Genomic DNA, 24,193 nt, shown 5'->3' with positions numbered 1-24,193 from the left:
TCCTGACACTAACAAAAAAACATCAGACCTGTCTCGCTGCACGGTGAAGAAACGCAGATTGATCCATCATTTTTTCCTTCATTGTTTCCATGACACGCAGCATTCTGATGTGTGTTGGATCATCGCAGGAGCCAGAACGCGGTACTCCCACGCCACATTGCCAATGGACGTTTGCTCCCATTGTGTGTGCGTTTCTATCATTCAAAAACCTGATTTACAGTAAGGGAACATGTCAAGTCTTGACAGTGAGACAGAACCTCATTGTTCAGCCTACTTGAAGAGGGAGAGTTGAAACCATGCAGCCGCTCGCCGGAAGTACTTTCAGTAATTACTAGATAGAGACTTATTGTGCAATGTGCTGCAGTTGTGAAAGGTCCTGTTTGATGATCTCCCTCTTCTTGGCTGCGCATGAGTGTCGTCCTGCCGTCCCCCCCTGCGTCATCAGACACCCACTTTTGTCCGCGTTTACATCAGCCTTTTGTGCGATGCTCTTGTGAGTCCGGCCTCAAGTGGCCACGGAGTATTTCTGGTTTTCGGGCACATGTAGTGTGCTTTTGACAACAATCAGTGGCCGCATTCAATGAAATAATCACCACATGGCATTGAGACCTAACACGGGGATACCAAAACCAGCTTATCTCTGAGCCTTTTGTGATGTTGCCTGGGCACTCATGTGTGTCCTTTCTCTTGAGTATGGTCCTGTCTTAAATGTAAAACTATAGGTGCAGCATAACATGAAAAACATACTATATATGGTGATAGCTAAACCACTCCTCCAGTAGGCAATTTTTGATGTTATTTTGTTATTCTTGTTTATTGTCTCCAACCATCAACAGGGCCATTCAAATATTTGTAAATATTTTATCATAAGTGTACCAGGTGACTTAGCGTATGGAAACTGAAAAAGAAATGATAGTCCATGATTGACCTAGTAAAATTTAAGTCCAACTGGATCAACACTTGTCATGCTTGAGGAGTATTATTTAATCCGACAAAGGAGATATAACCACAGCTTCAGTCTGTTATACATCAGTGAATGGTAGGTTCAGAAGCTTTGAATATCATATGAGGCATGAGAACTACACCATTAAAATGGTTCCAAAATTTACACATGCGGTAACTTGATGCTAACCTTAGAAAAAAGGACAAACACAAAATACAGTAAAAATAACATATGTTCCTATACATGCAGTGTGTTGAGAACTGGAAAATAAGGAAATTCATTTTTATCAAGCAACTGAAAAAGTGATTTCCTTAATGACTCATGAAAGGTCCACCTGCCAACCTCAGTGCAAACAGAGTTGCTGTTTCCGACAGACCGCTGGAAAACTGAAGGAAACGCCGACAAACTGAGATGTCAGAAAAGCATGAGTGGTGCTACGGAGAGCACACCTTCATGGAAGGACCAAGAATAAAATGTCAAGATGTCATAAGTGGAAAAAAAATGACACGCAAGTTCATTTTTCATTTCCTAACGAGGGGCTCTTCTGCTTGGAAATTAATCAGATGTTGACAGACAGTTCTTGGAATTCAGAAAGCTGAGCTGGCATATGGAAATGACTTCTGAGTCAAGAACTCCAGCAAAATTGTTTCTCTTAAACAGGGGCACTCTGAGAATTAAATAACAGTCAAAATCTGTGAGACATGTATTGAAAATAGCAGTGTCAAGTGTGAAAGGTTTGGCACTGATGGTCAGCAGAGTAGCCTACCTCTAGCATAAGTCAGTCTTTAAAGTAATTTGGTTAAAATGGTTAAAATGTGGCCTTACATTACCTTGTCTGCCTAATTACATTTAATATTATGCTTTAAGAACATTGTACGAAGGCGGATGGTCTGACTGTGTGGAAAAAAATTGGTTCTGATCAACAAAATAAGGATTTGTTTGAACGGTCCTTGAGAAACAGTAGGGGTTTTTTTTTTGTGGATTTTGCTTTTTTGGTGGAAACAGGAGATTCAGAACCTGAGCGCAGGTCAGCAGCAGAGTGGCAAGTGCTGGAATTGTCCTTGGCAGTGATGGATTTCTGATTGCAGCTGCATTGAATAGGCCTCGTTTTATGCTGTGTAGGTTGGCGGTGTGGCTAAGGAGCTGGGCCTGGAACCCCAAAGGCAGCAGTTCATTTTCCAGGTGTGGCACTCCCGTTTGCGCGTAGAAGAAAGAGACTTAACCTTAATGGCTGCTGTAGATATCCATTGATATAAATTGATAATAGGCTAAAAAAGTTAAGGTAAGTAATTTGTCCTAGATAATGTTGAAAAAGAATGGTTGGCACAGACAGGGGGTCTGTTGCATCAAATCAGTATTTTACAGAATAATATTATGATGAATCATATTTTAACATGCACAATAAGACCACAATATTCCATGGAAGGACATGGAAATATGCTTGGGGATGGCATTACCGTTCCTGAATGATGTTTGTGGTCCATGTGTGATATCAGTGTGAGTTACGATATAGGAATTCTGTTGCTGAATTAACAGTACATATTTTGTTACAAAAAACTTTTCTTTTCTCATTTATTGACAGTGTACTCATGTCCTGACTGACCCGAATGAAAATTACTTGTAAAATGCATACAAATACTTCAGGCAGAGACAAAAAGTAGGCCATTCTGCCTGAGGACTAAAATAAATGAGAATCCCTTGCTTTAATAAAGACATAGTTCAGCAGAGGTCACAATGATATGGGACCCGGCAATTATTTCTGATGGCATGAGAGATACTTTGTGCTTTAGTCCTAGACAAGACAAGCTTGTTCATTTGCTGTATTCACTGATGTTCACAGTTAATACACTGATGTACAAGAAGCATGAAAAGAGGAAAACAGGATGCTGTAAAATTACATTGACATTTAGAAATGGAAACCATCTCTTGGGAAATATTGTTCCACACACTCAATCGCTTTTTTCAACAACGGCAACAGAACTCAGAATAAAAACTTTCTTTCTGGTCTCTCTTTGAAGGTGGCGGAAAAAAAAAACGAGAAGAAGTGAGCACAAAAGAGCTGGGAAAAGTTCCTCTTTTTGGCTCAGAATCAGTGCATGCTCTCTGAAATAAACAAGCAAAGATGCTACAATCAGAGGAAAACTGACTGGGTGATATAGTGATCAGAAAGATTAAGAGCGAATAAATCTCATCTTGTATGACAATGTATACAATGCAAATGTTGTATTATGGAAAACCACATATGATGTTGAGGAATACAACGGATCATGGAGCTAAACTGCCACCATGGTGGGCACACAGAGATTGGGTATTTAGTTTGTCTTCCCTGATCTCAGAATTAGACTTATCTTTATTCAACCAAAATGAAAGAGGTTAAGATAGTCCCTGTGTTGTGGAATTTCAGATTATTGTCGCCAGCCTGATCTCTTCTGTGTCCTTCTCTAGGACGATATCTCTTTCTTCAATTAACATGTAGAATTGCATTTGAGGAAACAGGCTTTTGAGCAGATTAACTTTTACTCTATACCTGAAGATCACTGTCCAGTTTATAAACAGATCATTCATTCAATGGTGGGATGAAAATTTTGTACAAGATGGGCAAAGGTGTCTTTTGTAAACTGCATTCTTTTTTCCCTCTGCTACATATCATGTCTTTAATGTGACATGATACCTACAAAAGCCCTAGATGACCGCTAGGTGTCACTAAATGCTCATGCTCAGAAAATTCACTGGCCCAATGGATACATACTGTTGCAAGGTAAGCAAATCGGCTCCATTTGTGTATCTTTTAAATTTGTATCTTTGTTTCATGAATCTTGTTTCAACTGTATGACCATACATACAGTTTTATGCAATGCTCTCAACAATGATCCATAAATAAAAATGAATAAATCAATGAAGTATGTACTCATAGTAATGCATGCAAGAATTTAGAAATCATTTTTCATGCACAGGATTTGAGAATAATAAATTTGGTGTAGCCTGACAATTTTGAAAAAGAAAGGATGATTCTTTTTCATTTGAAACCAGTTTTCCCTGACCTAGATGATCCATATGTTTTTGCCAAATACGCTTGTTTAAGCAGAATAGCTCTTTTTTTGGCTTTTGTTGAGGTCCAAGTGCATTTAGGGTTTTTTCCTTTCAAAGAAGCAGAAAACCAACTTTGCCTTTCACTATCATAAATATAAAAAGTCCGAAATAGGTTCTACTTTTCCGTAATGGCTTATTTTGACCGCCATTAGTTTGATTATCAGGAACAGCAGCCTATCTCAATCTCATATACTGAGAACCTCTCAGAAAGGACTCACGGCAATGACTCTAGGGCAAAGCAGGAGTACGATACTGAGGGAAAAAAACGTTCATAAAAGGAAATGGCGGCGAGGCACATAATGTGTAATTAAATCACACAAAGCCAACGGTACGTGCTCGTTTCTTCCTCACAAAGAGTAAAAGGGGAAATTTGTCTGCTCGTACACAGCTATTCTTACACATCTGGGAGATTCGGGCAGGATAATTGTCTCTCAGTCGTGACTGGCACGGATGAGAAGAAAAGAGAGGAAGCAAACAGGTGTGTGCAGGACGTTTTAACTCTTTTCGGTGCCGCTCCTCTCACTTCCGCCTGAGTCACGCAGCTCGCCACCACTTCGAGTCGCCGCTAATCCCAGCGTCTTGACAACGCTGCGATAGTCTGTTTTTGCAATAACCTGACACACCGGAAGGTGAAGCTGTCTCCACGGATTGGTGGGGGCCCTGTGGTTTGGGGGGCTCGGGAAGGCAGCTGTTTCACGGTACGCATGTCCTGGATGGATATCCCATTGCCTTCATTCACCATAGGTCCGATACAGGCCCTGTGAGAATAATAGATCCTTATTGAAGCCGGAAAGAAAGTTTTTTTTTTTCCTCCCAGATTCCACCTGACATTCAGATCTGCTTCAAAAAACAAGGTGCTTTCTCGAAAAGGTTAAGAATTCCTTCCCACTTCTGAAATTCCCTGTGGAGCATTGTGAGCATAGGTTGGTTCTGTTTTTGTGCAGATTCTAACATCCTGTGACTTCAAACCATAAGAATTATGGGAGTTTCTATTTCACATTTTTGTCAAAAATGAGTTATTAAACATAACAATGTTCTGTGTAATGCCATTTTGCCATGCAATGGGTTCAACGCTTGAAATTTTTGAAGGTATGTTAAAACGTTTGTTGGCTGATACAAAACAGTGCTGTGATAAGGGCGACTTTAAAGCCTGATGTTTCAAAAAGACATTTTCATCAGTCAGAACTTTTTAATTCTAACCTTCCAATTTTGGTTAGCAAGTTGTGCCTGAGCACACTGCATCGATATAAATTGCGGGAATGATTCACAGAAACTCTCTCGGTAAGGGATAGGCCTATTCTCCTGCCGCACGTGAGACGCCAATCTGCCACTTAAATAAAGGTAGTCCTATGCAGTGTGCATCAATATTGCATTTACTGGATTTAACTGCTGTAATATCTAGTGATAGTGGAATGAGACTTTATGAACCTCAGGCTGGCTGTCAATCACTAACCCATGGCAACCAATCAGAGGACACTGCAAAAATATACAGCTCCATCCAGTTTGGACTTGTCAGGAAGTCTTACTCTCCCATCACCGACACTAACATCGATCACCTTCGTCTATATTTAGAGAATTTATCAACCCTTGAACTGAAAAGTGTACCGCTCAACCAAATGAAACATGTGCATATTGTAAAGTTATTTCAATTCCTGCAACCTAATACTATATCAATCCACACATCTTCATGTCCTATATGGATACCCCTGTTACTTGTCATTTTAGAATACCATAGTATATGGTTTTTGCAATGAAAATCTTATTTTACAATAATGTACAATGAAGATGTCAAGGTCAATTGAGAATAAGTGTGATTTGAAGCTTTTTCCTGTATGCTTTTTATTCATGACTGTTTTACTGTTTTTCCCCTTTATGCAACCTTGTTTTGGAACTGCCAAGTGTACATCAGGTTTGTCTCACTGTGACAACTTCTACACTGGTGAAGAAACACAGATGTGAGTCCAATGCAATCCTCTAACACACTCACACACACAGCCAATGGCTAACTGCAAGTCACACACAGATCACTGATGTTATCCAAACATTTTGCAGGCGCCTGACTTGTTTTGGTGCCTGAGAGCTGAGAGATGAGGAAACCCTGGCTGACTTACCCGTAACCTTCCCTACAGAATTTGCAGTGGTTGCTGCCAGATGACACAGGTGGTTTTGAACCATTGCACTAAAGACACATGACTTGCTGTCTGAACCACTCTGGAGCCTATAGCTTTCCATTAGAATTCAAACATACTGTCTTCAATGCCAATGTTACAAATACCACACAGACCATTTGGGCTATAATATTAATATTTGGGTGTAAAATAAAATAAATTAATAAAAAAAAAAGAAATAAAATAGTTTCAGAATGTGTCTTCTATTTGTTTGGCACATTTGCCCTTTTGAATTGTGAATATTGACAATACGATAGTCAGCCTTGGTGACCCCACAGCCCTTTTCACCTTGTGACTATTTGTAAAATAATGACTGATTATTTAGCATAGCCAATTTAAGATACATATATGATCGCATATCTTAGTTTATTTGATATATTTGTGGGTATTACGCTGTAGGGTATTTGGATACAAATCACATTTACTACTTCACTAGAACAGTTACATTCTGTGTACACTAGGTGGCGTCAATGGATAATCAAAGTTGGATGAAAAATCATGACAGCAGCAGCTTTATAACTGCATCACGTAAGACTAGAGCCAACTTTTTCTGGTTATTAAGATTATTAAGATTTTATGTTTTTTATTTTGAAGATGCTATTATCCAGCATCATCATGCTTTGTGTGAGAGAGAGCGAGAGAGAGATGAAGGGAGTAATTGAGTAGTTTACTGTGAATGCTTATATATGCTTGTAATAGTGCATTTTATACTACACAGAACAAACCAATTTAAAAGCCAACCATAATGTACTAACATTATATGTGAAATAAATGCTGTTTTATAAGTGAACCACAAAAAATAATTGAAATTGTGAAAGTTGCCTGCAGTGATAGTTTAATTAGGTCAGCCAACATATACCCTATAGCTTGGACAATTTAAAACCCTTATGACAGTAAAATATAATATAAAGGTAATTACTGTATAAAGAAGCAGTTGGATGAATCTTCTAAGTTACTGTAACCCATTGTTACAGCTGGATTTGCCACTGTAGGAGGACTTCACTGTTAGTGTCCAGCATTACATACACAACACCATACTGCTCCACAGCTCCACGTACAATACGCAGCCCTAGTTGTGGAAGGCCACAGTACCAGAGGATTTTCCTGAAAGTCAAGCATTTACTTGGCAATCTGACCTCTTGTGGACCACATTGGTCCAATCCAACTCCCGCTACCTATTTTTGTCACCATTATGGCTTTGTAGAAAACTAGGAAACCTGCTGGACTACTTCCGGATCGAGAGCCATGCGCTTGGTCTTAAGTAACCAGCTCAGCATTCGGTGTCAGCTGGGGGAGCTCCTCGTACAGTCAACAAAGACCATGAGGCAGGCAGTTTTCCAGGCCTAACAGCCCCCAGAGTTTGGTTCTGCCCATAGCATTTTGGAACAAGTGTTTGGTAAACTTTCTTGTATTGCAGAAAAGTGCACCAGTGGACCAGCTGTTTTCACAAGACACAAGTCTTGGGTCAAGAATGAGACTGTTTATACTGCCAAAGAGGTGCTCATTACACCTGTAGTCTCATGATTTGTTGCTATGGTACCATGGCGAGTGAGTCACACTGAAAAGGAAAACTCCATTCTGATTGAAATGAGCTTTAAAGGTTGAATCCATCACTTTGATCAAACAAAAGTATCTATTCAATAGAGGAACATGCCTCCTAGATGACACTAAGGTTGTTCTACAAGACAGGGAGGTTTTGTCGGATGAACCAAGCACTTGTGCCATTCAGTAAGGGCCACTTATTTGGCGTGGGTTGGGACGCTCACACGTTCTCTGGTGTTAATTTTCAATTACATACTGTTTACAGGAAACTGATTTAAAAAGGAAGCGATTTCAAGAATCTTAGACACGTTTCAAATAATGAATGGTGAAAAGGTGAAATTAAGTGGTGACACGTTGAAAAAACATTCGGAGAATAGCTCCGAGTACAGTACGTATTCCTATGCAGCACAGGCCAGGACCCCACACATTTTCGAAGACCTGGCGCAAAAAGCTTTTCTGTTTTTATTTTAGACCATGACAGCTTATTTGTGAAATAGAGATCTGGACACCTCATTACCACGTAGACTCGGACATCAGCTGAAAACCAAGAGTAACGTCCATGTGGACAGAGAGAGCACACAGGAGCTGTTAGCAACTGAGGGAAAGAACCCATAAGATGAAGACAGAGAGAGAGAGAGAGAGAGAGCAGTGGAAGCTGAGCTAAATTATAGCTTAGGTGTGAGTGCATGAAGCATTTTTATTGCTTTTCATGAGAAGCATTTGAAATCTCTGTATTGTTTCTTCAAGATTCTTATGACTTTGATCATGGTCATGTGAACATACAGGTCTACCACCCCATATATATGGTGAAATATGTTTAGGAATATGTTGTTCAGCTGAAAAATGCATTATAAATTCATTTCAAATATATTAATGTGAAACAGAAAACACGAAACTAACACTAAAATGTCATTAATTTATGTTTTCAATATATTGATTGATCTTAAAAAACATTCTCTAAAATACATTGTCAATGTGTCATTTTCTTGTATGGGACATGCTCTTGCAGGGTTCATTTTGAAGCCACGCCCACACACCCACCCCATCACACCACCACTATTTTCCGTGAAAGACTGAATGCTTCACAAAGCTGATGAATGAGCATGCTGTGAATGGAACAACCTCATAGTTGCACAGGCAAAAAAGTTTTGTCCTGGGTGAAATGTGGTCTTTGGAAGTTTAGAGCAATGTCCGCAGCCAGCGACTGACACAAAAGATCATGCCTTGAGTTTCATAGAGGACTGCTGCCTTCAACCCAGTGAGACAGGGCTGATGCCCTGACGGCCAAAGAGAGGGCGAGAGAGGAGAGAGAGAGAGAGAGAGAGAGAGAGAGAGAGAGAGAGAGAGAGAGGGAGGGAGAGAGAGAGAGAGAGAGAGAGAGAGAGAGAGAGAGGGCGAGAGAGAGAGAGAGAGAGAGGGCGAGAGAGAGAGAGAGGGAGAGGGAGAGAGAGAGGGAGGGAGATATACAGAGGAAAAGATGCTTTGTAAGAGCTTTGTAAAAGATCAAGATCAAGATGCGCTGACTAGTTTCAAGTTAGCACAAGTTAACATGTGGTAACGCTTGAGTGGTGCTGTGCTTTCACTCCCTGGTCTGGGAGTGCTGTTAGTCTGACACCGTTGCTTACTTAATTTGGTTGGATACAGTTCTGTTCTCTTGTGCTGGAAGTCTGTCTGGATCTGGATCTGGATCCGGATCTGCTAAATTAATGTAATGTAATGTAAAATGTCTGCTGGTGGATGAGGCTGATCTCTTATCTCATAGATGACTATAACATGCTGAGGGGTCAGCAGACATTAGAAAGTAAATTGACAGTTTTCGAGCACATGAGGACTTTCTGACTGGCTGAACTGCATAGAGGCTGAACCATGTACTGGCTGAACTGCATAGAGGCCGAACCATGTAGTGGTTGACCTGTGCGCTGGCTGAACCGTGTACAGCGTGAACCATATGGGCTGAACCATGTATGGGCTGCACCAAACATGGGCTGAACCACACATGGGCTGAACCCTGTGTGGAATGGACCGTGGGCTGGCTGAAACGCATTTTTCACGGCCCTTCAGCTTTGCTTCGGCTTTTAACAAAGGGCAGGGCTGTGAACGTCCTCCCACAAGCCGGCCTTGTTTGCTCAGATCAGAAAACCGGAGAAGATGAGTTTCAAGAGGTGCTCTGCTAAATAACACAAATGGGACTGATGGTACAAGGAGCAGAGCATCTCTCACACAGGCAGCTGCCTGCACTGAGTATCACTGGATGGATTGCATGAGTGAAAAAAAAACTAGTCCTAAAATGTGTTCATATTAGTGTGATCAAGACTTTGATCCCTGACAGGGGGGCAGAAGTGAATGAGCTTATGTGACAGTGTAATGAGAGAGGTTTTTGTCTGATGAAACTCTAAAATGTAGAGGATTGTGGAATATCTTCTTGGTAAATTGGGCATGAAAGCAATCTCACGCTTACATACAAATTATTTGTCCTTTTGCTGTGCTGTTTAGAAGCTTCTGCTAGCTGTAATCACATTGTTAGCTGGGTAGCAAATTCCCAGCTCATCATGAACTGATAGCCAAGCCCATTGGAGTTAAATACCTTAGTTAAATACATGCACAGAGTTAATGATTGAAAGAAAATAGTTTTTTTTTACAACATACATTTTAGTAGTGTTTCTTCTCCAGTTTTCAGACTATTAGTTTACATTGGATCTGATTGAAACACAGCACATTCAGACTTCAGCACGCAGACACTCCTACTGTACCCATGAGCTACAAGCTACACAGTGTGCCTTACCAGCCATGTGTCAGGTCTGGCAACACATCAAGAGACAACCATACTTTGGATTTTTTTAAATGTATGCATGAATTGCACTAGCAATTAAAAACAGTGGAGCAAAGCAGGATTTTCCCTTAAAAATTCAAGGTTTGTTGATTGATTGACCTGTTGGTTTTATAATGTAGCCATCAGGGAAAAAAAAACTTAGCTGTTCCTTTTGTTTGCTTGCTATTTTCAGCTTGTCTGCCTATCAACACACGGGGTAGAAACTCAAAGAGCAGAGAAGCTGTCTCTCAGGCTGTCATATGAGACATCACACGTCTTGTCAATGAAACCCCTAAAACAGCTTCCTTTTAAAGCTATGAGTGCAACACAAGGGTCACTCACCTGTGTTGATTGCTTGCACCCGTGAATAAAGTGAATATTGCAAGCAATGGCTTTGCCGTTACATTTAAGGCAGCAATGTATTAAGGAAGGAATGCAGGTAGCCGGATCTGACCTTGCTTTCCAGATATGTGCTCCACTGGCAATAACACCTGTACAAGTCCGACACACGGCGTATCAGCAGTCTACCCTTGAGCAAATAATCTGAATTGCTTCAGTGCATATCCAGAGGCTTAAATGGGTAACGTTTAAGAAATTTTTGCCCTATACATCACCATGGTTAAGGGCACAGAGGTAGTTTATATATTATATATATAATAGAGGTAGTATATTTTCTTCTTGTTGTTAGGGAGTTTTTCCTTGCCACTGTTGCTGTAGGCTTGCTCTCAGGGGGTCTCAGGCCTGGGAACAATGTTTATTGCAATACTGCATTCTTCTATTGTCTTTTGTTAAGTAATCATACTGTAAATTCTGTTAAGATTACTTTTCCATGATTGTTTTCATTTTGTTTTATTTTTATCTTATGTAATTCAGGTCTCTCTTGAAAATGAGATCTTTATCTCAATGGGATTTACCTGAATAAATAAAGGTTAATATAAATATAAAGGCCTTGTAGACCATTCTGTAAAGAAATAACAACGGATAAATAATAACGGGGGGAAAAACACAGAGGAAAAAACTATTTAAGAAACCATTAGTGTCTTTGAAAATTCAGGGATCTTAATTTGTTAGAATATATATTATTGCGCTGCGTGCCATTTTTTAACAGAAATCAGTACAACAGGCCATCTTCCACTGTGATTAGTGGGGTTTAGTGAAGGTCTGTGCACAGCAGAGCACCCTAGAAACTGTCACTGATCGAATTCAACAGTCAACTTTTGATTTTTTCCCAAACCCAAACTTACTCTACAATGGCAGCTCTCACATGTTCAGCGCTGATGATTCATGCGCTGCTGGAGTAAATACAAAAAGGTCAAGGCTGAATTCCCATGAAATTTACAAGAAACAAAGGCCATTGAAGGAAAATGGTCTGACTTTACAGTTGTGCCAGAAAAATTATATGGGTAACTCCCATAGGCTCACACTAGACCATTGCTGGCTAAACAAAAGCACTGATTTTTTAAGGCATTATTACATCCATGGGTGCCTTTGTAAGATAATGTTGGAGGTACTTGTTAACTCCACTGTTGTAAGTGAAAACACATTAGAGGTTTGTCCTTGAATAATGTACTCAGCTGCCTTTGCTCATTTCAGTCAGTTTGAAAGCACTACGGTTTAAATGCTGACTCTGTCGGAGATGATATGATAGAGAAGTCGGAGTGACGTATGACGTATGTGGTGGCAGTGTAGCATAGTGGTTAAGGAGCAGGACTCGTAACTGAAAGGTTGCTGGTTCGATCACTGCTGCTGTACCCTTGGGCAAAGTACTTAACCCACAACTGCCTCAGTAAATATCCAGCTGTATAAATGGATAACATTGTAAGGGCTGTAACCGATGTTAGTTGCTCTGGATAAGAGTGTTGGTTAAATGCCAGGAATGTAATGTATCATTTCAAGTTTTGTCTAAAAATTGACCAAGTATTTACGACAGGATTGAATTTTAAGTGGGCAGCATTTGAGGGTGGGTTGAAATTGTGTACTAATGATACAGGAGATATCAGTAGGTAAAGACTGCTGTTCCAACAGTATTACAGGACCATTATTGTTCTGAATGGTGCAAATCCAGATTGATCATTTACCAATGGATCAGTAATAATATAGAAGAATGGGTGAGGTGAAGCCCCCTTGTATTTTTTCCTTCCAGATATGCTTTATTAATACAGTGAATTTATATATGTCCAGTGATATATTGGTTTTACCTTTAGGAATGTTGACTGTCATAATAAGATGATTCATTGGCACTACCACAACAGCTCACTTTTTTATGTGAATTAATCATCTCCCTCACTCTCTGAACTCTGAAGGATCTCAAAAGCCTACTTTGAGGAAATGCTGGAACACACACATTCATTTTCACTCACAAAGTGCTTTTCAATAAGATAACAGGCATTGTCCATTAGACATGAAAGATTCTGAAAGTTGTCACAGATCCAAAAAGCCATAAAGGATCACTGACGTCGGTCCGTTCATTTGTTATTTTTTTTAACATCCGCTGAACCTTGTGGTTATAAATCAGGCTCTGTATTCACCCAACTCTTTATTGATGAGAAAAATGTTGAGTGACCATCTGCTGTGTTCATTTAATTCCCAAACACTCATAAATATGCCATCATGAATGGAGTGGTAACATGTTTTTCTTTGCCATTGCTATTTCCTGTGTGATGGCGTTTTTGGTGAAATAGCATGCATATGTTGGGCCGTTCTGCGCGAAGTGTGTCTGTCACTGAGACTCTGCTTGGCCCCAGCCACTTTAGCCTAAAACCATACAGGGATCTGTTATTTTCATCACTTTATTATTAGGTCATTTTTTTAGGTTATTCCATTACTTGGACATCTGTTTGAATGACATCCCCATCCTCCCTTTTCTCTCTCTGTCTCTCTCTCACCCTCTCTCTTTCTGTGGAGCCTTCCCAGTTTTATCCTACTGAACCGCCTGTGCTTAGCACCATACAGAAAGGACGTGTCTATATTTTCTACCCAAAAATTAAACTGATGTGGTCTGTCTTTGGTCATTACAGATTTCTCTCTCCTTGGGGTGCTACACTGAGAAATGTCCTTATCTCTTAAAAATGGATGAAGCCCTTTTTTCTTTTCTTTTTTTTCCTTTTCGGCCATCTTCAACAAACAACAATGTAAACAGACTTTTGAAGTAAGAGGGGTGTTTTAAAAGCATGTGGGAAACAGCCAAACAGCCCCCTGAAAGACCTCTGCCAGAACAAATAAACTCCTCTAATCGGAAACACTCTTTAGCAGTCCAGCTCGAGCCGCCCCGGGTCCCCAGTCACAGGGCACAGATCCAAGCCAGGAAAACAAACGGGGTGGGACTGACCCCCTCCGGCCCCAGCCTCCCATGACAATCCCCTCCTAAGCTGCAAAGATTCAGGGTCGGACCGGCGTCCCTCTTCTCTTTGCAGACAGGTAGCACACATGGAGAAGGTTTAAAGAACAGCCTGACCCACTTTTTAAGCTCTGTACCTCAAGCAGGCCCAGAATCCACTCAGTGCAACTGCACACTGCTTCTTCCTTTCATTCTAAGCACCACATTCAAGGGAGCATGACTCGTTTCTTACACAGCACAGTGAGTTTGCCATTCAATGAAAAGGACGAGAAAGGTTGTAGAAGAATCGGAATATATTACCCAGTGTTATCCAGAACAACGTGTTTGGGGGTTAGGTTGAATCAGGGGCCCCAACTCTTCAACTTTGAATGTATGTGTTAGAAATTGACCACAGCTTGACACACTTAATCCCTCTCTATCCAAGTGAGTAGAGAATATTTAACGATGAAACACAAAGAAATGAGGAACCATTAACATTAAGGCCGCAGGTGTTGGCCCGGTCACACGCGGGATGGGGGGGAACAGAGGGGGTTTGAATGAAGTTGTCAAGGGTGACCAATAGAGGGCACAAGAGCCCTATGCCATGGTGGTGTGAACACAGCGTGCCGGGCCCAGCCGCGGTCAGGGTGGTGTGCGCTGCGTGGGTTTCACTGGCCCGCGATGGCTGAGGCCGAAAAGTTCATGGTGTAGGTGCAGCGGCAGGCGGTCTGGCCAGTCCTGTTTGTCACCAAAGACCACATTTCTTCTCTGAAATTGGCTACACTGAAATTTCCCACACTGCTGCATGTGCCATAAACCTGAGTCTGATATGTAATCATCAGCCTGAGAAGAGCTGGAGCACTTCCTTTTAAAAGTGATATTAATATCCTCAGAACTTTTTTTTTTAATTTACCCTATATCAAAAATTATAAGAAAATCTCAAAATACATCAGCTGTCACATGCCTGTATTCACTATTACGCATTTTGATAGATATTGTGCATTCATACTTTCAGTAAAATTTATGCATTGCAACTTAATACTTCTTTTAGAACAAATTAAGTTTAATTTTTTTTTATGGAAACACAGAGCACCATAGTCGTCACATTGCATCTGGCCCTAAGTCCATTTCATGTGGCTGCTTTTCTGAGAACTGTCATCACCTCAGGGGTGAATCAACATATGTGCTGCAGTTAGAAAACATTCCAGCTTCCTGGATATACCCAGAGGACGGCCGACTATACAGTGTTGCTGCACTGGAAGTCCTTTTGTTCATCGTGCTGCACGAGAACAAGCCTGGGAGAATGCTGCAGAGATCCCTTCTGTTGCATTCGCACTGCTGTCATCGCCGTCTCCAGATTGTTAGGATTGCGTTAGCGACTGTAGTCGCAGAGGTAGTAGTGAACATAGTAATCACTACGTATAATGTGTCATATGTCCCTGCTATGGCTTTAGCGGCGGTAAGTAGGAAAACAGTCAGTTTGAATACAAGTTATCTTTTCTTATGAGCAGTTTAGACAGATTTGGAAATGGTTACCATTGGCATGCTTCACTGTTTGGCTCTATCCTTTGTATTATTTGGTAGCGAATGTCAATATTCCGATATTGGATGCCAAGGCCACTCAGCTGATTGCTGTCTGCCCAGCACAGAGCTCTGCTGTGAGAGGGAATGCATTGCGTCAGAGTGGCAGGAGAATGTAGGAAACAGACTCTTAGATTAGAGGGCCCTGTCGGGGGAGGATAAAACCCTTTTTTGGTCATGGAACACAAATTTCCCGTTCAAGAAGTAACTTCACAAGGGCAGGCACATCTAGGCACTTTCACCACAGCGGCCATTCACAGACCGGGGTGGAACGATCACTCATTTCATGGTGACAGCCAGATGCTATCAGGGCTGGCAGAGTCTGAGATGAATGTCACACCCGCCTACGCAGTACAGGGTTTCCAGCTCAGTCGGTCTGACTATGAGCTGAGGCGGATCAATAGCGCAGAAGTTATTCTAAACAGCGGACCGGTGCTGATGCAAATGAAACTCTCGCCCTTGGTCCCGCAGCCCGCTCCAGATTCCCATTCATTCGGTGTAGATTTGTGGCAGCGCGCACTTGAGGAATTCAGAAGAAATGAAAAAGAAATATACAACCCCGTGTCAGGTTTCCTGGCTGACCAAGGCGGCAAATAAACATGGGATTGTGTTGTGACATCCTTGCCAACTGTCTTTTCTCTATCTGCTTTATACATGAACTGGGATAGCATAACCAGAGAAAGGGTGGCAATGTACATGTTTTCAACTGCTTACATATAGTCAAAAGCTTGAGGTCATAGATATTATCTGTGATTTACAGTCTGATTATAGAAAATGTACTAATGTTGCAGAGTTACAAATGCATATATACAAATGTAGAATATACCATAACACCTCCCTCCACCTGACACTCTCACATGCATATGTAGTTGGAGGAATAGAAGAGAGAGGCAGAGTAAGTACTGTATGTAAAGAGTATACAGTATATGGCATCTTGAGTCCTTAAGTAGATTCTCTTATAGAGAGGGCTTTCAGACAGCTCATAGTCACACTGTTTTGAAATAGTTGCTACAATGCTACAGGAAGCATAAAGGTCAGTCAGGCCTACCATTGCCAAAGTGCAGCGCAAAATCCCAAGCAGCTCTTTTTTTGTTTTCAAAAATTGACTAGTAGCCTTTATACCCCAACTATTATTATTCACAAATGCCTTGTGCGTCATTTCAGGAGTTTAACGATGACACCGCTGCTGTTTGATGGCCTCAGATCCCGCTGTGCCTGATGAGGCCATGTTTTCCATTCTCTGTAAATATAGAGCATGGGAGGAGAAGATAGGAAGTGATGTCATCACCTTGCCCTTCCATGCAAGACATGGGTGGGGATAATCCTCCTTGTCTTCGTCTTTTTCTTCTTCTTATTATTATTATTATTTTTGTTGTTGTTGTCATTATGATTATCATTGTAGTAGTATTATACTAGTAGTAGTAGCATTAATGGCAGTAGTAATAATAGTAGTTTCTTTTTAGTATTTTGCTGGTGCACTTTTCCAGTGTAACTTGCAGAGCATTACTATATGCAGCACACAGGGTAAAAAACATAATAAAGGAAAAAATGAACACAAAAGTACAAGCACTATTTCAAAAAATGGTCCCCCAATTCACAAGTGCTAAAATGTTTCATCTATGAACTCTAATAACCTGATGCCTGATCATGCAGTCCAGACTAAACATTGTATAGCTGAAAGAAAAGCGCTGATGCAGAGAAGCAGGTTCAGAATCTCAGTCCAGATGTACAGTTTTAAGGTGGATAAAAAACATTTGTAGCAACCCATTCAATCAGAAGGCAATGGCAAGGGGTGATAGAGGCCACTGATGAATTATCTTATTCCACCACAGAGGAAGCATAGGCTCACAGTCAGAGGTGGGCAACCATGTAATTTTAATCAACTTTGCTCAATAATCTGGGAACATACTCCTTGCTTGGTTTTTCTATGTTCATGCTGAATTGCTGCATTATCTGATTCAGAGCGGAATCAAGCTTCTCGTTTGCGACATGGATGGAATCAGACAACGCCTGTCAGAGGAGACCATCGGAACAGTGAGTGTAACTGTTTCACATCCCCTTTTTGAGATCAACAAACTACCCATGACACGTTGGACTGCCAGTGAGTTTTAGCTTGAAGTGGCCTCCCTCGGGCGTGCCTCTCAGGTGGGGCAGCGACCGCATCGCTGTCACGCCAGGCGGTGCGATGACTCTCTCCTGTCGAACTCACGCCCCCCTGTCCTGTCCTGTCTCCGCTGCAAAGGAGACCGCTCGTTGTCACACTTCACGTTCATGTGAGGGTCTCATGGTTAGCAGTGTACAGGAATAGCACCAGCTATGTTAGAGTGGGTTGAGCACTGTCACATTGTTTACAGAACCTTAACCACTGAATCTATGAGTAACGCTAATGTGACTGTAAATGTCCTGTACCAAACAAGCAAGCACAAAAACAACATTTCAAAAGATGTTACACGTCTAAATTTTAAATCAAAGTGACATCATTCTCTAGATGTCACTTAAGACTATGTTACTGGCAAGCAAAATATTATTGACATTTAGCAGATGCTCTTATCCAGAGCAACTTACATAGGTTACAATTTTTTACATGTTACCATTTATACAGCTGGATATTTACTGAGGCAATTGTGGGTTAAGTACCTTGCCCTAGGATACACCAGCAGTGTCCCAGCGGGGAATCGAACCTTTTGGTTACAAGTCCTGCTCCTTACCACTATGCTACATTACCACCCACTGCTGCTGGCAAACAAATAGTCTAAGTGATATATGGGGTGTGATGTTGTGAAATATTCTGTTATACCAAAGTCATTAAATGGTTTAAATGTTCAAAAGAATCTGAAGGCATCTATTACTGAGTTCTTCGAAAGTACTGATGTTTCATACAAATGACATAAGTTCACACTTGATCCAAGGTAGAAGTCTTTGTCCAGACATGTTTCACTGGTTTGTGACCTTTGCTTAAAATGGGATGTTGGGCAACGTACACAGCTCATAATGGTTTTCAGAAAGACAGAAGTAGCAACCTCATGAGAAATAATGACTAAAGCGTTCTCATGTAACACACACACAAAAAAAAGATATGGACAAGTGGAAAGGAGAACTTACCGTGCACATCATAGCTATGATTCAAGACAGGGTTGCAAAAACATATCAAGTCTCGCGATTCCTAAAAACACACTTTGGGGAAAAAAACAGGCTCAAATGCATCTGGTCAATGTCGACAAAGGTTGAGCTGAACAAGTGCTTTTGTGTCACCTTCATAATATTTAACAACAGCTACGGTTGTCAAAAGATACTCAGACAATCCAGTTATGATGATGATGTCAGATACAGATGTCTAGCATCACATTGCTGGCAAATCAAAGCATGACTGGTGTTGGGGTTTACAGAAGAAAACACACAAGGAGCTTCCCACCTCTCCATTTTAGGAAGGATGATAACTTATCATGCATCAAAAGTAGTGCAACTTCTTCAACAGCACATACTGGATTCAATTTAGAGGAAGTTCCAATTGTAAGATTGCAAAAACAAAAACCCTGTAAAAGAAGGAAATTGTATAGAATTTGCAAACAAATGATAACCTAACCACTTTTAAATATATTCTGGCTTTTCCTCATACTTTGGTAGAAGCGGATTATAAACAACTTTATGCATTTGTAAGCATACATTTGTACAAGTACAATTTATATGCAATGGTAACAGAAACCATGTAAAAACCCATTTGAATTATTACTTGTGTAAAAGTGTGATGAGAACCAGGCACAAGTCCCCTTTCTCCAAGATTACTTGGTCAGAGCCAATACTGAGTCGTGGTGTTCCAGCATGGCTGTTCCTTACTGTGTGTGGGGACTGTGGGGACACCAGGGACTGTCTCTTGTTTTGGTCATATGAAGAAGTTGTGGGCAGAGGGAACTTCCACTCTTTCAGGATTTTAGCTCTTAGGGAATATACAGTGTTGTGAACTGCCAAAAAAATAGCTTTTGATCAAAATGTATTAGCTTTCATCAAAATGTATTACAGTAAGCTGTTGCCACACACTAGCTTACAGTATGTGTTTAATAAAACACTTCTAAGAAAAGGCCAGTTAAGCAGTGGCTAGCTCACTGCCAAGAAACTGTAGGACACTCACCGATCAGAATAAAAGATAGTGGACTTGTTTACAATGATGAGGATTTTTAGAACAAAGCAAAACACAAACAATATAAACCCAAAATAAATGGTCTGTTCAGAGTACTTAACCACTTTTAAGAGTCCAGTTGCATTTTACAGATGTCATTTCTGCAGGGAGAGTGCACCCCCATGACGAAAATGAATCTAAAATTAGCTGGTGGAAATAATAATTGTAATGTGGCACACTGGCTGTATGAGAAATTCAGTCTGCCCAATCAAGTCTTAAAAAAGGACCTAACTACAGCCGTTATTAACCATAATTGAATCTCAAGGGTTTGTAATGACTGTTTATTAAATCTATATATGTATGTCTATTTCTGTTTTTTTTTGTCTGTGATAAGAGACATAAATACACTGAGATCTTCTTGGATTCATTTAACACCAGAACTCCGTTCTGTACTGAAAGTACTTTGAGAATTTTGCTGAGAGACAAGCTTTGATCCATCACCTCAAGCTTTTTGTAATTTGGCTTTATTATCTTATTCCTACACAACAAGCTTTGCTTAATTGAGTCAGAGCTGAGAGGAAGAGCAATAGTTGGTCAAAATTGAGTGAAGGCAATACCTGTTTCCTGTCAAGTGGTCAACACCCCCAATTACTATTGTGTCACTGACTGGCTGTGGATGGCTCTACAAGGCCCAGCTGACACCTAGGGTCCTCAACAAACATCCCTGACACCTCCACCTCCCGCCAAAAAGGATTTCAAACCTGGATATAAATGAAATCGGGATATGCGAGGAATGCCCCTCAATGCCGAAAGGAATCCGGCGCAGTCAATGACACGGTCCCCTGCGCCACAATGGGTCTCTGAGGTCCCCGTCACTGCCAGTCGCCCCGGACGGAAGGCCACCGCCGAGGAGCCGCGTGCCCAGCAGACGTGAGCCGTCGGCACGATGAGCCGGCTCATATGAGAACCCCACTTCAATCTTGATCAATAACAATAACAGGGAGACAGGACGAGGCCATCAGTCTCCATTACGGGGACAGTGTTTTCTCTGGGATTATCCACTCTGTCGTGTTCTCCTCAGGTTCCAAAGGAGACGCTGTCTCATACATCATTTTCTCCACAAAGGTTGAAAGCCCCCCGCGGTGGGAGAGGGGGTCCTTCCTGCCCACCGTCCCTCCCTCTCTGCCTGTCCACCTTGACAGGGACAGCTCTCAGCTACAAGGAGGATAATTAGCATAGCAATGGGGTGTCATGGGCGAGTCCTACAGTACCCTGCCAGCGCCAAAAAGGAGCTCGGAAAGTCTGCTCCCCTGTTTTAAAATACCGTTGTCTCCTCAAAAAAAAAGACAGTGTTCTCCAAACATCCAGAACCTCCAGCCCACTGTGTTAGGTGGAAGGAAACTACCTTCAGAACAATCAACTGAGTAGCCCAGAGATGAGTAAACATTACATTACATTACGTTACATTCCTGGCATTTAACCAACACTCTTATCCAGAGCGACTAACATCAGTTACAGCTCTTACAATGTTATCCATTTATACAGCTGGATATTTATTGAGGCAATTCTGGGTTAAGTACCTTGTCCTAGGGTACAGCAGCAGTGCTCCAATAAGGAATCGAACTGGCAACCTCTCTGTTACGACTCCTGGTCCTTACCGCTATGCTACACTGCCACCCCCACAGACAAGCAGCAGCTCATTTCAGTTCACCCACGTGAAGAGCTTCCAGACCTGCTTGTCATCAGCAAACCGCCACAAAACTCGTGGCTTTCCCAGTATATGCAAATCCCGTCAGGGTGCACTGGCGGCTTTGTTTCCCCAGCACAGACAAGAGAACGAGGACAGCATTAGGGTGTCATTTCTTTTTAATATATGGATGAATATTTGTTTAATGTGGATGTACAGAATACAAATGCCATCAACACAGAGTGACCCTCTGATGTACAGTAGTTCATTAATTCATCCAATCCATTCTGGTCTGCCTTTATTTGCATAATGGGGGGGGGGTACTTTACCACCTAAGTCTAACATTGATTCGTGTCATCGTTCTGCTCCATTGTCCCACGCTGTGATGTCTGCTCATATGGGACCCTGAAATGGATGTCTCTCTTTGCCCCTGGATGGATGGCAGTGGCTACGGTTCATTCCACACACAGTGCAGCTGTCAGATATATATTGTGCTAAGTGAAAAGAAAAACATTTTTACATTTTCTTCAGGGCGTGGAGCAAAGTCAGTCATCCTTTCTAATTCTAAAACACTTTTAAAGCCCTGTCCCGGTTCAGAAGTCAAGCATGAAAGACAGAAGGGGCACACAATCCATGATAGATAGGACATTACCACAGTTGTCAAGACCTGTTGCTCTAAACTCACGAGCTCTGCTTTGTGAACAGCTTCATTTAGAGGTAATGAACAGCTGCTGATGGAGTAGGTACCATCTCTATTTCTCAAATTGAATTTAACCCTTCTATTTTGAAATAAACATCATAGCAATAACAATATCAGAATAGTTTAGAAAAGCTTCTAGGAGCTAAATGCTTCCACTGAAGCATTGTGCATTGTGCTGTGCTAGGTCCAATCTTCCTCCTGGTCTGTTGTAGACATCATCCACTGTGACTTGTATCGGCCCAACAAAATACGAGCTACCTAGGAGCACCAGTGCTAAAGAAAAGGAGAACAGGGCCAATGGACAGTTGGTCACCTCCTGTATCGTGTGACAGTCTACTTAGTGACTTCACTTGAGGAGTGAATGTCCTCTAGGACTCTGGGTCAGTCACAGAACAGAATTCGGCACTGCATCCATCCAAGAATATTTTCATTAAGTTGTAAAAGCATGGACTACATTTTAAGTACTGTAGAGAGTAAGGTCCTCTACCAAGCAAGCCGCTTAATACTAATAATAGGGCTAACCCTGAGAAATAAGCAAGGCAGCAAAAAGGTTTTACTGTGAAACATACCGAGACACCAGTAGAATTACCATTATTATAAACAAGACCATGTTATGCACAAGTTCTGTCAATGTGGAAATGACGGACAGTCAGAATGATCATCTTGTATGTCAAACAACCGGGCATTCATAAAAAAAAAAGAAAATAGAAAAGTAGCCCCTTTCATGCAGAAAGCAATCCTTTCAATGTAAAGAACAAATATTTGCATTGCATCTGTCCTCTGAAATATGCAGATATTTATCTAATGAGCAGAGCCAACTTATGAATTTTTCATGCAAAATTTTCGGCATACTTCAATAACAGTATTTTTTAGTGTCCTTCCAAATCAATAATGGACTCACAAGCTGGAGGAGAGTGGGGACCCAGAATGGAAAGTAAAAGCATGCAAGTAATAATAATGACAAAAGAGAACAGGCTGTAGATTGACTCCAACAATAGGGACGTTCATTGAGGTCCATAAGCAATTAGAAAGTCATAATGCGTTGCTTGCCGATTTCACAAGAGAAAAGAAATACTCTGCTTATTGTGGATTCTTGGCCAGATCTCCGCAAGAAATATGAAGTCTCTCTCTACTTGACTTCTGTGAAATGTAAGTCATGCACATTTTAAACAGCAGTGAATAATGTTTCCTTTCTTCTGTGAAACATTAACAGAATGGTGGGGGGGGGTTGCATCTTGTTTGGAAAAACTTGCGTTTGCTAAGTTTCTGGACACTCACAAATCGCAAATGCATTCCTGAAGAATGTTCATGGCTTGTAAGATGAATAAAAAATACCTTGTATATGTTATATATCTTGAGTGAACGTGGGGAATTGCACTGATTGCTGCTTGCAGCCTCTATTGCATGTGAATTAGTAAGCAGGGACAGACACATAACAAAATGGCATTCAAGGACACTGAAATGCAAGGCAAAATAAATCCATCAGAACATAAAACCTAAAAAAATCTTCTTTTCTATCTATCTGTTATACGCACACATGTTGTGTGTGTGTGTGTGTGTGTGTGTGTGAGAGAGCGAAACGAATATTCTTTTCTGTAAAAAAGGATTTGAATATGGTTATCGCATGCTATTGTACCAAATAAATGCCCCCTGAAAAGCAGATAGACAAATTCTTGGAATGCACTATTAGACATTTCCCGGGGTTTCATCTTCTTCTATATCACTTTTAACCCAATAAGATCTAATTAACCAGAACAGCAGTCTGGTAAAAAGCAATTAAATCGCGGCGATCCTTGATTTTTATCTCAAACCTGCCACAAGACTGCATCCGTGGAAATATCTACCATATGTGTCAGAGCAACTGATTTCCATATCTACAGCATTGAATGGAGCCTAATTCAATTATCCAAACGGAAGTGCTATTTAGATGTGCCTCTGTTTAGAGCACATGAACAGGCCTCATTATTTTTCAAGAGGATGGGCTTTGTGGTGCTCATGACTAGGTACATGGTTTAAGTGCTCACCTCTGTGAGTCAGCCTGGGCGCACTTCCGGCCCTGACACGGCCGGGCTCGGCAGAACAATCAGGATGTTTTTCACCTTATTAGTTTGTAAAAATGGACATATAAGTTCTCAGGGTGAAATCTGTGATCGCTTTTACTGCGGGCCTCCATTTCACTCAGAGGTCAGGCACTTGTTTGTTGCTCATGAGAACAAGAGCAAAATGTTAGAAGTCCCACGTGA

Source organism: Megalops cyprinoides, chromosome 1 (assembly GCF_013368585.1).
Source record: "Megalops cyprinoides isolate fMegCyp1 chromosome 1, fMegCyp1.pri, whole genome shotgun sequence".
In the NCBI taxonomy this organism is placed as follows: domain Eukaryota; kingdom Metazoa; phylum Chordata; class Actinopteri; order Elopiformes; family Megalopidae; genus Megalops; species Megalops cyprinoides.
Note: the sequence above shows the minus strand (reverse complement) of the source record.